Genomic DNA, 15,138 nt, shown 5'->3' on the forward strand with positions numbered 1-15,138 from the left:
TCACTGCCTGTTGCTGTAGTTTGTACTACCCTGACCACCACCACCACCACCACCACCACCACCACCACCACCACCACCACCACCTCCGCTGCCTTGTTACCTCAGTTGTGGTTTCCACAGCCCCGAGAACCATACCGTTGCTGCCAGTAAATTTCTTTGGGCTGGGCCACCTTGATCTTACACTTGCTTCCAGTGATACTATGGAAGTTTTTCTCCAGAATCTTCTTCACAGATTTTTTTTTTTTTTTAAGGTAATAAACACAAAACCTTGTCTTTTGTTAAACTTTGGATCCAATGAATTTTAATGGCCTCAGTCTCCTCAAACTCGCCAAAGTACTCCCTGATCTTTTCCTCAGTGGCTTCAGGATTCAGACCCTCCATGAAGTCACGTTTCCGGAATTGGTGGGTTCTTGGTCTCACTGACTTTAAGAATGAAGCTGCAGACCCTCCTGGTGAGTGTTACAGTTCTTAAACATGGTGTGTCTGGAGTTTCTTCCTTCTGGTAGGTCCGTGGTCTTCCTCATTTCAGGAGTGAAGCTGCAGACCTTCCCGGTGAATGTTACAGCTCTTAAAGGCGGCACGTCTGGAGTTGTTCATGCCTTCCGGAGGGTTCGTGGTCTCGCTGGCCTCAGAAGTGAAACTGCAGACCTTACCCCTGAGCGTTACAGTTCAGAAAGGTGGCGCGTCTGCAGTTGTTCATTCCTTCAGATGTGTCTGGAGTTGTTTGTTCCCGCAGGTGGGTTCGTAGTCTCGCTGGCTTCAGGAGTAAAGCTGTAGACCTTCGCGGTGAGTGTTACAGCTCATTAAAGGTGGCGCGTCTGGAGTTGTTAATTCTTCCCCGTGGGATCATGGTCTCGCTGCCCTCAGAAGTGAAGCTGCAGACCTTGGCAGTGAGGACTACAATTCATAAAGGTGGCACGTCCGGAGTTGTTCGTTTCTTCGGATGTTTAAATGTATCTGGGGTTGTTCGTTCCTGCCGGTGGGGCTCGTAGTCTCACTGGCTTCAAGAGTGAAGCTGCAGACCTTTTGCAGTGAGGGTTACAGTTCATAAAGTTGGCGCGTCCGGAACTGTTTGTCCCTCCTGGTGGGTTCCGGGTCTCGCTGGCTTCAGGAGTAAAGCTACAGACCTTCACAGGGAGTGTTACAGCTCACAAAGACTGCCAACCCAAAGGGCGACCAACAGCAAGATTTACTACAAAGAACAAAAAATCAAAGTCCCCACCCCCTCGGAAAGGCACTCTAGCGGGTTGCAACTGCAGCCACTGGTGCCCTGCTTTTATTCCCTTATCTGGCCCCACCCACATCCTGCTGATTGGTTCATTTTACAGAGAGCTGATTGGACTGTTTTACAGAGAGCTGATTGGTCTGTTTTGACAGGGTGCTGATTGGTGCGTTTACAGTCCTTTAGCTAGACCCAAAAGTTCTCCAAGTCCCCACTAGATTAGCTAGACACAAAGGGCTGATTGGTGTGTTTACAAACCTTTAGCTAGACACAGAGTGCTGATTGGTGTGTTTACAATCCTTTAGCTGGACACAAAAGTTCTCCAAGTCCCCACTTGATTACCTAGACATAGAGGACTGATTGGTGCATTTACAAACCTTTCGCTAGACAGAAAAGTTCTCCAAGTCCCCACCCTCCCAGAAGCCCAGCGGGCTTCACCTCTCACTGGCAGTCGCCATGGGACTCCGTGGCACCCCGCAGCCCAGAGGGATCTCGACCCTGATCAAGCCCAGCAGGCGCCTACCTGCCTCGCCGAATGCGGGGCCGCAGAGCCCACGCCCACCAGAGAACCCGCGCCTGCCCGCGACTGCCGCGGGCGGCCCCGGTTCCCGCCCGCGCCTCTCCCTCCACACCTCCTGGCGAGCAGAAGGACCTGGCTCCTGCCTTGGCCAGCGCCCAAGAGGGGCCCCCACAGTGCAGCGGCAGGCTGAAGGGCTCCTCAAGTGCGGCCAGAGCGGACGCCAAGGCCGAGGAGGTGCCGAGAGCGAGCGAGGGCTGCTGGCACGTTGTCACCTCTCATTCATAGCCATGGCCTTTTCAGGGTCAATGACACGGCCATCCAGCCTGTACTCCTGGTCTAGGACCTTCTGCACATTGGTTGCATCTTTGAACAGGATAAACCCAAACCCTCTTGCCCATCCAATGTTGGGATCCATTGTTTTTGTACAGTCAATGACCTCTCCAAATTTAGTAAAATGGTCTTTTAAATCTTTTTTGCTGGTATCCCAGCTCAGGCCACCAATGAGTATTTTTCCTGCATCCTCCTCGTTTTTGCTGGCGTTGATCTGTTCGTCCTCAGTGATATAATTTTTTATTATTTTATTTTTTTATTTTTTGAGACGGAGTCTCGTTCTGTCGCCCAGGCTGGAGTGCAGTGGCAAGAGCTCGGCTCACTGCAAGCTCCGCCTCCCGGGTTCCCGCCATTCTCCTGCCTCAGCCTCCCGAGTAGCTGGGACTATAGGCGTGGTCCTCGGCGAGTTTTGATTTTGATTCCCGCTCGAGGGCGCTGCGGCGGCACCGACGACTCGCCTTCGGGGAGGCCTCGGTTCTCGGTGGCTCCAGTCGTCTCTGAGGACATGATAGGCCGAGTCGTGGCGGCTACTCACCCACTTGTCCCCACCCTCCGGGGAAAGCGCCTTGGGCTCTGCTGTGCTCCAGCTCGGACTGCTGAGGTCTGGCCTCGTCAGCTGACTGAGCCGCTTCAACTGCAACCCCTCCTTCCCAGCTGCCTCCGCAGAGAACCCATTTACCCACAAACCAGTTCCCGCTGGCGCCTTGCCGCCGCCTCTTTTTTGTTTTCTGTTTTTGTTTTTTGAGATGGGGTCTCGCTGTGTTGCCCAGGCTGGAGCGCAGTGACACGTAATCTCAGCTCACTGCTGCCTCTGCCTCCCAGGTTCAGGTGATTCTTCTGCCTCAGCCTCCCGAGTAGCTAAGATTACCGGTGTTGGCCACCACATGCAGCTAATTTTTGTATTCTTAGTAGAGAAGGCGTTTCACCATCTTGGCTCTGCTGGTCTCGAACTCCTGTCTTCAAGTGGTCCGCCCGCCTGGGCCTCTCAAAGTGTTGGGATTACAAGTGTGAGGCACGTTGCCTGGACATTAATTAGGCTTTACTTCTGAGTTCTCTTTTTTCTATTCCACTGGTTCATGTGTCTACTTTTATAGCAGTACCATGCTGTTTTGGTAACTATAGACTTAGAGTAAAATTTTAAGTCTAATTATGTGATGCCTCGAGATTTGTTCTTCGTGCTTAGGATTGTGTTTTCTATCCAAGCTCTTTTTTGGTTCCATATGAATTTTAGGATTGTTTTTTCTAGTTCTGTGAAAAAATGATGATGGTATTTTGATAGAAATTGTATTGAATCTGTGGATCACTTTGGGCAGCATGGTCATTTTCACAATATTGTTTATTCCAATCCATGAGCATTGGATGTGTTTCAATTTGTTTGTGTCATCTATGATTTCTTTCAGCAGTGTTTTGTAGTTCTCCTTGTGGAGCTCTTTCACCTCCTTGGTTAAGTATATTCCTAGGTATTTATTTTTGCAGCGGTTGTAAAAGGGTTGAGTTATTGATTTGACTGTCAGCTTGGTTGTTATTAGTGTATAGCAGTGCTACTGAATTGTGTACATTGATTTTGTAATCTAAGAGTACTGAATTTGTTTATCAAGTCTAGGAGTCTTTCAGAGGGGTCTTCAGAGTTTTCTAGGTGTACAGTCATATTGGTGGCAAACAGTGATAGTTTGACGTCCTCATTATCAATTTGGAGGCCTTTTATTTCTTTCTCTAGCCTGATTGCTCTGGCTAGGACTTCTAGTACCATGTTGAATAGAAATAATGAAAGTGCGTATCCTTGTCTTGTTATAGTTCTCAAGAGGAATGCTTTCAGCTTTTCCCCTTCGGTATGATGTTGGCTGTGGCTTTGTCCTATGTGGCTTTTATTATTTTGAGGTTAAGCCTTTTCTATGCTTAGTTTGTTAAGGGTTTTTATCATAAAGGAATGCAGGATTTTATTGAATGCTTTTTCTGCATCTTTTGAGATGATCGTACGGTTTTTGTTTTTAATTCTAATTATGTGATGTTTCACATTTATTGGCTTGCTTATGTTAAACCATCCCTGCATCCCCGGGATGAAACACACTTGATCATGATGTATTATCTTTTTATATATTTCTTTTTTTTTTTTTCTTTTTGAGACAGAGTCTCATTCTGTCACCCAGGCTGGAGTGCAGTGACATGATCTCAGCTCACCACAACCTCCACCTCCCGGGTTCAAGCGATTCTCCTGCCTCAGCCTCCGGAGTAGCTGGGATGACAGGCACGTGCCACCACACCTGGCTAATTACTGTATTTTTAGTAGAGATGGGGTTTTGCCATGTAGACTAGGCTGGTCTCCAACTCCTGACCTCAAGTGATCCGCCTGCCTCGGCCTCCCAAAGTGCTGGGATTACAGGCATGAGCCACTGCGCCCAGCATTGTACTATCTTTTTGATTGGCTGTTGGATTCAGTTAACTAGTATTTTGTTAAGGATTTTTATGTCTATATTCATCAGGGATATTGGTCTGTAGTACTGGTCTTTTAAAAATTATATTCTTTCCTGGTTTGGGTATCAGGGTGATATTGGCTTCATAGAATCATTTAGGGAGGATTCCCTGTTTTTCAGTTTTTGAATAGTTTCAGTAGGATTAGCATCAATTCTTTGAATGAGTGATAGAATTCAGCTGTAAATTCATCTGGTCCTAGGCTTTTTTTGGTTGGCTTTTTTTTTTTTATTTATTACAGATTCAGTTTTGCTGCTTTTTATTGGTCTGTTTAGGGTTTCTATTTCTTCTTGATTTAATCTAGGAGGGTTGTATTTTCTATGAATTTATCCATTTCCTCTAGGTTTTCTAGTTTGTGTACTTAGAGGTGTTCATAGTAGTCTCAAATGATTTTGTGTATTTCTGTGGTATCTATTGTAATGTTTCCATTCTCATTTCTTTTTTTTCCCCGGAGGATAAACTATTTATATTTTATTTGTTACTATATAACATATTGACTGCTTCAAAAAGCAATCAAACCCAAACCAAACAAAAACCTAGAAATTCAGAATTTGACAGATACAAATGTATGACGGTTGCCTTATAAACAGCTTGGGAAGCTATATTTCTATATCAACAATGTCAAATTTGCAAAAGACACAAAACTAGAAAAAACAGTTAACATTATTTCCATAGATCATATTATTCTCTCTTTTTTTTATTATTATACTTTAAGTTCTAGGGTACATGTGTACAACATGCAGGCTCATTACACAGATATACGTGTGCCATGCTGGCCCACTGTATCCATCAACCCATCATTTACATTAGGTATTTCTCCCAATCCTCCCGCCCCCCACCCCATGACAGGCCCCAGTGTGTGATGTTCCCCACTCTGTGTCCAAGCGTTCTCATTGTTAAATTCCCACCTACGAGTGAGAACATGTGGTGTTTGGTTTTCTGTCCTTATGATAGTTTGCTCAGAATGATAGTTTCCAGCTGAATCCATGTCCCTGCAAAGGACATGAACTCATCCTTTCTTATGGCTGCCTAGTATTCCATGGTGTATATGTGCCACATTTTCTTAATCCAGTTTATCATTGATGGACATTTGGAATGGTTCCAAGTCTTTGCTATTGTGAATAGTGCTGCAATAAACATATGTGTGCATGTGTCTTTATAGCAGCATGATTTATCATCCTTTGGGTATATACCTAGTAATGAAATCGCTGGGTCAAATGGTATTTCTAGCTCTAGATCCTTGAGGAATCGCCACACTGTCTTGCACAATGGCTGAACTAGTTTACATTCCCACCAACAGTGTAAAAGCGTTCCTATTTCTCCATATTCTCTCCAGCATCTGTTGTTTCCTGACTTTTTAATGATTTCCATTCTAACTGGTGTGAGATGGTATCTCATTGTGGTTTTGATTTGCATTTCTCTGATGACCAGTGATGATGAGCATTTTTTCATGTGTCTGTTGGCTGCATAAATGTCTTCTTTTGAGAAGTGTCTGTTCATATCCTTTGTCCACTATTTGATGGGGTTGTTTGTTTTTTTTTTCTTGTAAATTTAAGTTCTTTGTAGATTCTGGATATTAGCCCTTTATGAGATGGGTAGATTGTGAAAATTTTCTCCCATTCTGTAGGTTGACTTCTCACTGTGATGGTAGTTTCTTTTGCTGTGTAAAAACTCTTTAATTATCCCATTTGTCTATTTTGGCTTTTGTTGCTATTGCTTTTGGTGTTTTAGTCATGAAGTCCTTACCCAGGCCTATGTCCTGAATGGTATTGCCTAGTTTTCTTCTAGGGTTTTTATGATTTTAGGGCTAACATTTAAGTCTTTAATCCATCTTGAATTAATTTTTGTATGAGGTGTAAGGAAGGGATCCAGTTTCAGCTTTCTACGTATGACTAGCCAGTTTTCCCAACATCATTTATTAAATATGGAATCCTTTCCCCATTTCTTGTTTTTGTCAGGTTTGTCAAAGATCAAATGGTTGTAGATGTGTGGTATTATTTCTGAGGCCTCTGTTCTGTTCTGTTGGTCTATATCTCTGTTTTGGTACCAGTACCATGCTATTTTGGTTGCTGTAGCCTTGTAGTATAGTTTGAAGTCAGGTAGCATGATGCCTCCAGCTTTGTTCTTTTTGCTTAGGATTGTCTTGGCAATGCGGGCTCATTTTTGGTTCTGTATGAACTTTAAAGCAGTTTTTTCAATTCTGTGGAGAAAGTCATTGGTAGCTTAATGGGGATGGCATTGAATCTATAAATTGCCTTGGGCAGCATGGCCATTTTCATGATTTTGATTCTTCCTATCCATGGACACGGCATGTTCTTCCGTTTGCTTGTGTCCTCTTTTATTTCGTTGAGCAGTGGTTTGTAGTTTTCCTTGAAGAGGTCCTCACATCCCTTGTAAGTTGTATTCCTAGGTATTTTATTCTCTTTGTAGCAATTGTGAATGGGAGTTCACTCATGATTTGGTTCTCTGTTTGTCTGTTATTGGTGTATGGGAATGCTTGTGATTTTTGAACGTTAATTTTGTTTCCTGAGACTTGCTGAAGTTGCTTATCAGCTTAAGGAGATTTGGGGCCGAGACAATGGGGTTTTCTAAATATGCAATCATGTCATCTGCAAAGCGGGACAATTTGACTTCCTCTTTTCCTAATTGAATACCCTTTATTTCTTTCTCTTGCCTGATTGCCTGGCCAAAACTTGCAACACTATGTTGAATAGGAGTGGTGAGAGAAGGCATCCTTGTCATAAATAGCTCATATTATTTTGAGATACGTTCCATCAATACCTAGTTTATTGACAGTTTTTAGCATGAAGGGCTGTTGAATATTGTCAAAGGCCTTTTGTGCATCTGTTGAGATCATCATGTGGTTTTGGTCGCTGGTTCTGTTTATGTGATGGATTATGTTTATTGATCTGCATGTTTTGAACCAGCCTTGCATCCCAGGGATGAAGCCCACTTGATCGTGTTGGATAAGTTTTTTGATGTGCTGCTGGATTCAGTTTGACAGTATTTTATTGAGGATTTTCGCATTGATGTTTATCAGGGATATTGTTCTAAAATTCTCTTTTTTTGTTGAGTCTCTGCCAGGCTTTGGTATCGGGATGATGCTGACCTCATAAAATGAGTTAGGGAGGATTCCCACTTTTTCTATTGATTGGTATAGTTTCAGAAGGAGTGGTACCAGCTTCTCTTTGCACCTCTGGTAGAATTTGGCTGTGAATCTGTCTGGTCCTGGACTTTTTTGGTTGGTGGGCTATTATTGCCTCAATTTCAGAGCCTGTTATTGGTCTATTCAGAGATTCAATTTATTCCTGGTTTAGTCTTTGGAGGGTGTATGTGTCCAGGAATTTATCTATTTCTTCTAGATTTTCTAGTTTATTTGCGTAGAGATGTTTATAGTATTCTCTGATAGTAGTTTGTATTTCTGTGGGATTGATGGTGATATCCCCTTTATCATTTTTTTATTGCATCTATTTGATTCTTCTCTCTTCTTTATTAGTCTTGCTAGCGGTCTATCAATTTTGTTAATCTTTTCAAAAACCCAGCTCCTGGATTCATTGATTTTTTGAAGGGTTTTTGTTTTTGTTTTTGTTTTGTCTCTATCTCCTTCAGTTATGCTCTGATCTTAGTTATTTCTTGCCTTCTGCTAGCTTTTGAATTTGTTTGCTCTTGCTTCTCTAGTTCTTTTAATTGTGATCTTAGGGTGTCAATTTTAGATCTTTCCTGCTTTCTCTTGTGGGCATTTAGTGCTATAAATTTCCCTCTACACACTGCTTTAAATGTGTCCCAGACATTCTGGTACATTGTGTCTTTGCTCTCATTGGTTTCAAAGAACATCTTTATTTCTGCCTTCATTTCGTTATGTACCCAGTAGTCATTCAGGAGATGGTTGTTCAGTTTCCATGTAGTTGTGCGGTTTTGAGTGAGTTTCCTGAGTTCTGATTTAATTGCACTGTGGTCTGAGAGACAGTTTATTGTGATGTCTGTTCTTTTACATTTGCTGAGGAGTGCTTTACTTCCAACTATGTGGTCAATTTTGGAATTAGTGCGATGTGGTGCTGAGAAGAATGTATATTCTGTTGATTTGGGGTGGAGAGTTCTGTAGATGTCTATTAGGTCCGCTTGGTGCAGAGCTGAGTTCAAGTACTGGATATTCTTGTTAACCTTCTGTCTCATTGATTGGTCTAATATTGACAGTGGGGTGTTAAAGTCTCCCATTATTATTGTGTGGGAATCTAAGTCTCTTTGTAAGTCTCTAAGGACTTGCTTTATGAATCTGGGTGATCCTGTATGGGGTGCATATATATTTAGGATAGTTGGCTCTTCCTGATGAATTGATCCCTTTACCATTATGTAATGGCCTTCTCTGTCTGTTTTGATCTTTGTTGGTTTAAAGTCTGTTTTATCAGAGACTAGGATTGCAATCCCTGCTTTTTTTTTTTTTTTTTTTTTTTTTTTTGCTTTCCATTTGCTTGGTAGATCTTCCTCCATCCCTTTATTTTGAGGCATCTCTCTGCATGTGAGATGGGTCTCCTGAATACAGCACACTGATGGGTCTTGACTCTATCCAATTTACCAGTCTATGTGTTTTAACTGGGGCATTTGGTCCATTTACATTGAGGGTTAATATTGTTATGTGTGAATTTGATCCTGTCATTATGATGTTAGCTTGCTCTTTTGCCTGTTAGTTAATGCAGTTTCTTCCTAGCATCGATGGTCTTATAATTTGGCATGTTTTTGCAGTGGCTGGTACTAGTTGTTCCTTTCACTTCTAATGGAACTTTCTTGAATCTTCTTTTTGTCTTGCTTAATCTAGCTAATGGTATATCTATTTTGTTTATCTTTTCAAAGGGCCAGCTTTCTGTTTCATTGATGTTTTGGGTTTTTTAAAAATTTTTTTGGTTTGTTCATCTAAATATCATTTAGATCTGCTCTCATCTTTGTCATTTTCTTTCTTCTGCTAGCTTTGGGTTTAGTTTGTTATTATTTCTGTAGTTCCTTGAGGTGTGACATTAGGTTGTCAAGTTGTGCTGTTTCAGAAGTTTCGAGTAGATATTTAGCACTATAAACTTTTCTCTTAGCACTCCTTTTTTTTTTTTTTTTTGCTATATCTCATAGGTTTTGATAACTAGTGTTACTACTATCATTCATTTCAATTAATTTTTAAATTTTCATCTTGATTTCATTGTCAACCCAAATGAAAATAATGAGCAGATTATTTAATTTCCATGTATTTGTTTAGTTTTGAGGGTTTCTTTTGGTATTGATTTCTAGTTTTATTCCACTGTGGCCTGAGAAGATACTTGTTAACTTATTGAGATTTGTTTTGTATCCCATCACATGGTTTATCTTGGAGAAGGTTTCATGTCTGATGAGAAGAATGTATGTGCTTTGTTTCTTGCAAAGAATGTTCTGTAAAGCCCATTTGTTCTAAAATTTAGTTTAAGTCCATTATTGGTTTGTTGACTTTCTGTCTCAATGAACCACTGCTACACGTGGAATATTGAAGTCCTCCACTGTTATTGTTTTGCTGTCTATCTCTTTCTTAGCTCTGGTAGTAATTGTTTTATGAACGTGGGAGCTCCAGGGTTAGGTAAATATAAATTTATGACTGTAATATCTTCTGTTTGGATTGATCCTTTTATCATTATATAATGACCTTCTTTGACTTCTTTTTTTTAAACTATTGTTGCTTTAAAGTCTGTTATGTCTGGTATAAGACTAGCTACTCCTGCTCACTTTTCATTTTCATTTGCATGAAATATCATTTTCTACACCTTTACCTTGAATTTATATGAGTCCTTACATGTTGGTTGAATCTCTTGAAGATAGCAGATATTTGGTTTGTAATTTTTAAAATTGATTCTGCCAATCAGTTTCTTTTAAGTGGAGCATTTAGGCCATTTATGTTCAATGTTAATATTGAGATGTGAGATACTGTTCTACTCATCATATTAATTGTTACCTACATACTTTGTGTTTTTCATTGTGTTGTTGTTTGATAGGCCTTGTGAGTTTTATGCTTTCAAAAGGTTCTATTTTGGTGCATATTGAGCTTCTGTTTCAAGATTTAGCACTCCTTTTCACATTTCTTTTCTTTTCTTATCTTTTTTTTTTTTTTTTTTTGAGACATAGTCTCACTTTGTCACTGAGGCTGGAGTGCAGTGGTGCGATCTTGACTCACTGCAACCTCTACCTCCCAGGTTCAAGCATTCTCCTGTCTCAGCCTCCTGAGTAGCTGGGACTATATGCACCCACCACCAGGTCTGGCTAATTTTTGTATTTTCTTTTTTCTTTTTTTTTTTTGAGATGGAGTTTTCCCTCTTGTTGCCCAGGCTAGAGTGCAATGGCCTGGTCTTTGCTTACCACACCCTCCACCTCCTGGGTTCAAGTGATCCTTCTGACTCAGACTCCCAGCTAGCTGGGATTACAGGCACCCGCCACCACGCCCAGCTAATTTTTGTATTTTTAGTAGAGATGGGGTTTCGCCATGTTGATCAGGCTGGTCTCAAACTCTTGACCTCAGGTGATCCACCTGCCCCAGCCTCCCAAGTGCTGGGATTACAGGTATGAGGCATCAGGCCTGGCCTAATTTTTGTGTTTTTAGTAGAGATGAGGTTTCACCATATTGGCCAGGCTGGTCTCCTGACCTTGTGATCCTCCTGCCTCGGACTCCAAAAGTGCTGGGATTACAGACATCAGCCAAAACACCCGGCCCTTTTCACATTTCTTGTAGTGCTGGTTTGGTAACACTACAAATTCTCTCAGCATTTGTTTGTCTGAAAATGAGTTTATCTTTCTTTCATTTCATTATATCACTCTTTCATTTAGTTTTGCTGGATACAACATTGTTGGCTGACAGTTGTTCTGTTTAAGGCAGCTAAAGACAGGGTCCCAATTCCTTTGGGCTTATAAGGTTTCTGTTGAGAAGTCTGCTGTTAGTCTGATAGGTTTTCCTTTATATGTGACCTGATGCCTTTTGTCTCACTGCTCTTAGATTTCTTTTCTACATGTTGACTTTTATGGCCTAATGACTATGCCTTGGTGGTGATCTTTTTGCAATGAGTTTCTCAGGAGTTCTTTGAGCTTCTTGGATTTGGATATCTAAATCTCCAGCAGGGCCAGGGAAGTTTTCCTCAATTATTCCTTCAAATAAGTTTTCCAAACTTTTTTTTTCTCTTCTTCCCTCAGGAACACCAATTATTCTTAGATTTGGCTGTTTTACATACTACCGTATTTCTTGGAGACTTTGTTCATTTGATTATTTTTTCTTCATTTTTGTCTGATTGGCTTAATTTGAAAGCCTCATCTTTGAATTCTGAAATTCTTTCTTCTACTTATTCTAGTCTTTTGTTAATACTTTCCACTGCATTTTGTAATTCCCTAAATGTATCTTTCATTTCCAGAAGTTCCTTTTTTATGATATTTAGCTCTCTAGAAAATTTTTCTTTTGTAATCTGAATTTTTTTCTTTTAAATTTCTTTATGTTGGTTTTCACCTTTCTCTGGTATCTCCTTGAGTAGCTCTTATACAACATTCTAAAGTCTTCATTTGCTATTTCTAAAATTTTGTCTTAGTTTGGCTTCATTTCTTGAGCGCTAATGTGATCTTTTGGGAGGTGTTATAGAACCCTATTTTATCATATTAACAGAATTAGTTTTCCTCATTTGGGTAGACTGTTTCTTCTAATTATTCTTAAATTTATTTTTGATTTGACTGTGTGATTTTATTTCTTATTTTCCTTCTTAAGGGTTTGACTTTAATGTTTATTGTTTGTTATAGCCTAATTTGGTTCTTGGTGCTTTTAGGGTTGCAAAGTCTGTATGATTTCCTTGGTTATAGAGAAACTTTGTATGATGGCTTTCTCAGATGCTAGACATAGCAGTAATGTACTCAGTGTGTGAGCAAACTTACTGTCTCTGGAAGCTTATCTCATTCCAATGTGGTATGCACTTTTAAACTTTTTAACTTTTCCCCAGTATTTCATTCACTGGGTTGATGGTTCAGGCTTCAGGCCAGTAGTGGAGGTGTTCCCAGGTAGGAACCAGTTGTGGCTAAAGAAGGTGGGTAAATGCAATACCCAATGGTGGGCAGAGGTCTCAACCTTGACAAAGGGGGCTGGGGGAGTTGTCAGTGAGACACACTGAAGTCTTATCAGGGGAAGGGTGGTAGCCACCTTGGCTCCCCTGTCAGGTCAGCAGGGAAGCTATCCATCTCCCAGACACACACCTGTCCCAACATTCTGGCTATTCAGATCAGACAGGCCTCTCTTTTCATCTGTTGGAATGTTAATGTTCCAAGTAGACAATTGTGACTCTGCCTCTTGTGTAAGCCTGAAACTGGAGGGTGCTTCTCCTGTGGGGATGCGGTCACCCTGAAGTGTTCGAGAAAGTCCGTCTATGGGTGCACCCATGCTGAGCTCTTGTGGGAGAAGACCCAGCTGTGTCTGCAGTGGTGGACGAGGTTGGTAAGAAGTCCCTTTCTCCAAGATCCTTGATAAGCATCAGGGCTGTCTGACTGTTGGGACAGCTGTAGACATTCCCTGCTGAACCCAGCACTTCAATTCTGCCTCTATTGAAAGAAACTTCCCACCAGTGGAACAATCTAATCCTCAAGACCTGCCATCTGGATTCTTTGGTCACACCGGGTGTTCCCTTGATGTGGCGCACTCTCCCTTTCCGTAGGAGTAGAAGTTCCTGACAGACAGACTGCTATGAGTGCTGCTTCTCCTCTGGGTCTAGCCACTCAGTGGCTCCAGATTAGTGCTGGGAGATGTCTGCTAAGGATCCAGTGACATGACCTGTCCTCCAGTTTTTCAACAGCAGGTATCAGCACCAGGTCTGATGGGGGTGCCAGAGGTGTGACATAGACTCTGAGATTCCTTGATTATAGATAACTTTAGTGCGTTGTCTTTCTTGAATGCTGGTTCAAGTAGTAATAAACTGGTCATGTGGATAGACTCAGGACCTCCTGGTTAGATAGGGTGGTGCAGGAAGTGGTAATAGCTGAGGTCATACAGTAGTTTTGTCCTTCCTGAGTGCAGTGTTATTCCACCTACAGATGCTGTAATGGACTGTGTTGGTAGCCTTCCAGCTACTGGGTGGCATTTGCAAGAGAGTACCAGGTGTGGTAGTAGCAGTGGGATTTGTGCTTGCCTTATGTTGCCCAGGGTAGGTAGTCTGGCTTCTCAGGTGATGGATGGGGCTATAAACCTCCCCAGGGTTTCTGTCCTTTGTATTAAGCTACCACGGTGGGTGGAGGGGCAAAGCCAGACGAGGGCTGTGTTAGGTGGGTCTGCACTCTGAGTCACCATGTGCATGGCAAGCAGCGGTCCCTGTTGGAGATGTGTTTGCACAGGGAGTGGGGAGTAGCAGGCAGCAGTAAGCCTAACCCAGATTTCACACAGTTGACAAGGCAGATCTGGCTCCTGCAGTACTCTGCTAGCAGCAGTGAGCTAAGTTCCAGGCAGTGTGCACTCAGAGCTCACACCAAATTGCCATGGTGATAGCAACTGCTGGCTTTCGGGCCATGCCATACTCTGTTCACCCACACAGCTGGCACCCAGATCCTGCACTCGTGGCTGCAACACATTTCCCACTCATCTTTCTGGTTCTGGCCAAGGGAGTTCATCTTCTCTTGAGGTTATATTGTGAATTTCAGTTGGGAGTTTTTACAATGTGCATCCCCTGGCTGAGCTAGTTGGCTGAGTTCCACGAGGTTGTCTGTGAGGTGTAATAAGGAATAGCTTCCCTTGGTTCATGCTGGAGACTGGGAATACACACAGGCCTCTTCCTGCTGCTGCTGTTACTTTTATGTTCCTCACTGCTCTTTTAATTGGTTCCAGTGCTGGGAAGGGTTAAGGCCTTCCCCCATGGCATGGACTTTCAGGTTCCCCAGTGGGGGTTTGTATCCTGGAGCCAGTCTCTTCACCTCTCACACCCTGGGGGCTTACAGTTTTTCACCTAACTGACGGCGTGGGATGTAACCTGCTGCTTTTTTCAAAGAGTCTATGGATTCTTTCAGTTTTCCTGTTCAGTTCCTGCATTGCTTCTTGGAAAAATGTACACAGTGAGAATTTTTATTTTTATTTTTTAGATGGAGTCTCGCTCTGTCGCCCAGCCTGGAGTGCAGTGGCACGATCTTGGCTCAGTGCAACCTCTGCCTCCTGGGTTCAAGTGATTCTCCTACCTCTTGCCTCCCCAGTAGCTGGGATTATAGGCACCCGCCACCACACTTGGCTAATTTTCATATTTTTAGTAGAGACGAGGTTTTGCCATGTTGGTCAGGCTGGTCTCCATCTCCTGACCTCAGGTGATCCACCCACCTCGGCCTCCCGAAGTGCTGGGGTTAAAGGTGTGAGCCACCATGCCTGGCCCACAGTGAGAGTTTTTTACTCACTATTTTATCCTTCCAAGTGGTAGAGTCATGCTACCACTGCCTCCAATCTGTCATCTAAAAAAAAAAAATCCTGTTTTTAAAAAATTTAGAATAATTTGATGAACAACACACAGCTTAAAACACATGTGAATCCACAATATGCACTTCCTCATAGATCTTTTAGATGGTCTGGCTACCCCACCTGGAGCATTCTGACACTCCT

At 42.3% G+C, this 15,138-nt stretch overlaps 1 pseudogene; it reads right to left on the bottom strand.

Moving 5' to 3' along the window:
• LOC135966381 (heterogeneous nuclear ribonucleoprotein A/B-like) lies at window positions 1–12,951 on the bottom strand (annotated as a pseudogene).
• Window positions 12,952–15,138: the final 2,187 nt, after the last annotated feature.

This window comes from Macaca fascicularis, chromosome 11 (genome assembly GCF_037993035.2).
Source record: "Macaca fascicularis isolate 582-1 chromosome 11, T2T-MFA8v1.1".
NCBI lineage: Eukaryota > Metazoa > Chordata > Mammalia > Primates > Cercopithecidae > Macaca > Macaca fascicularis.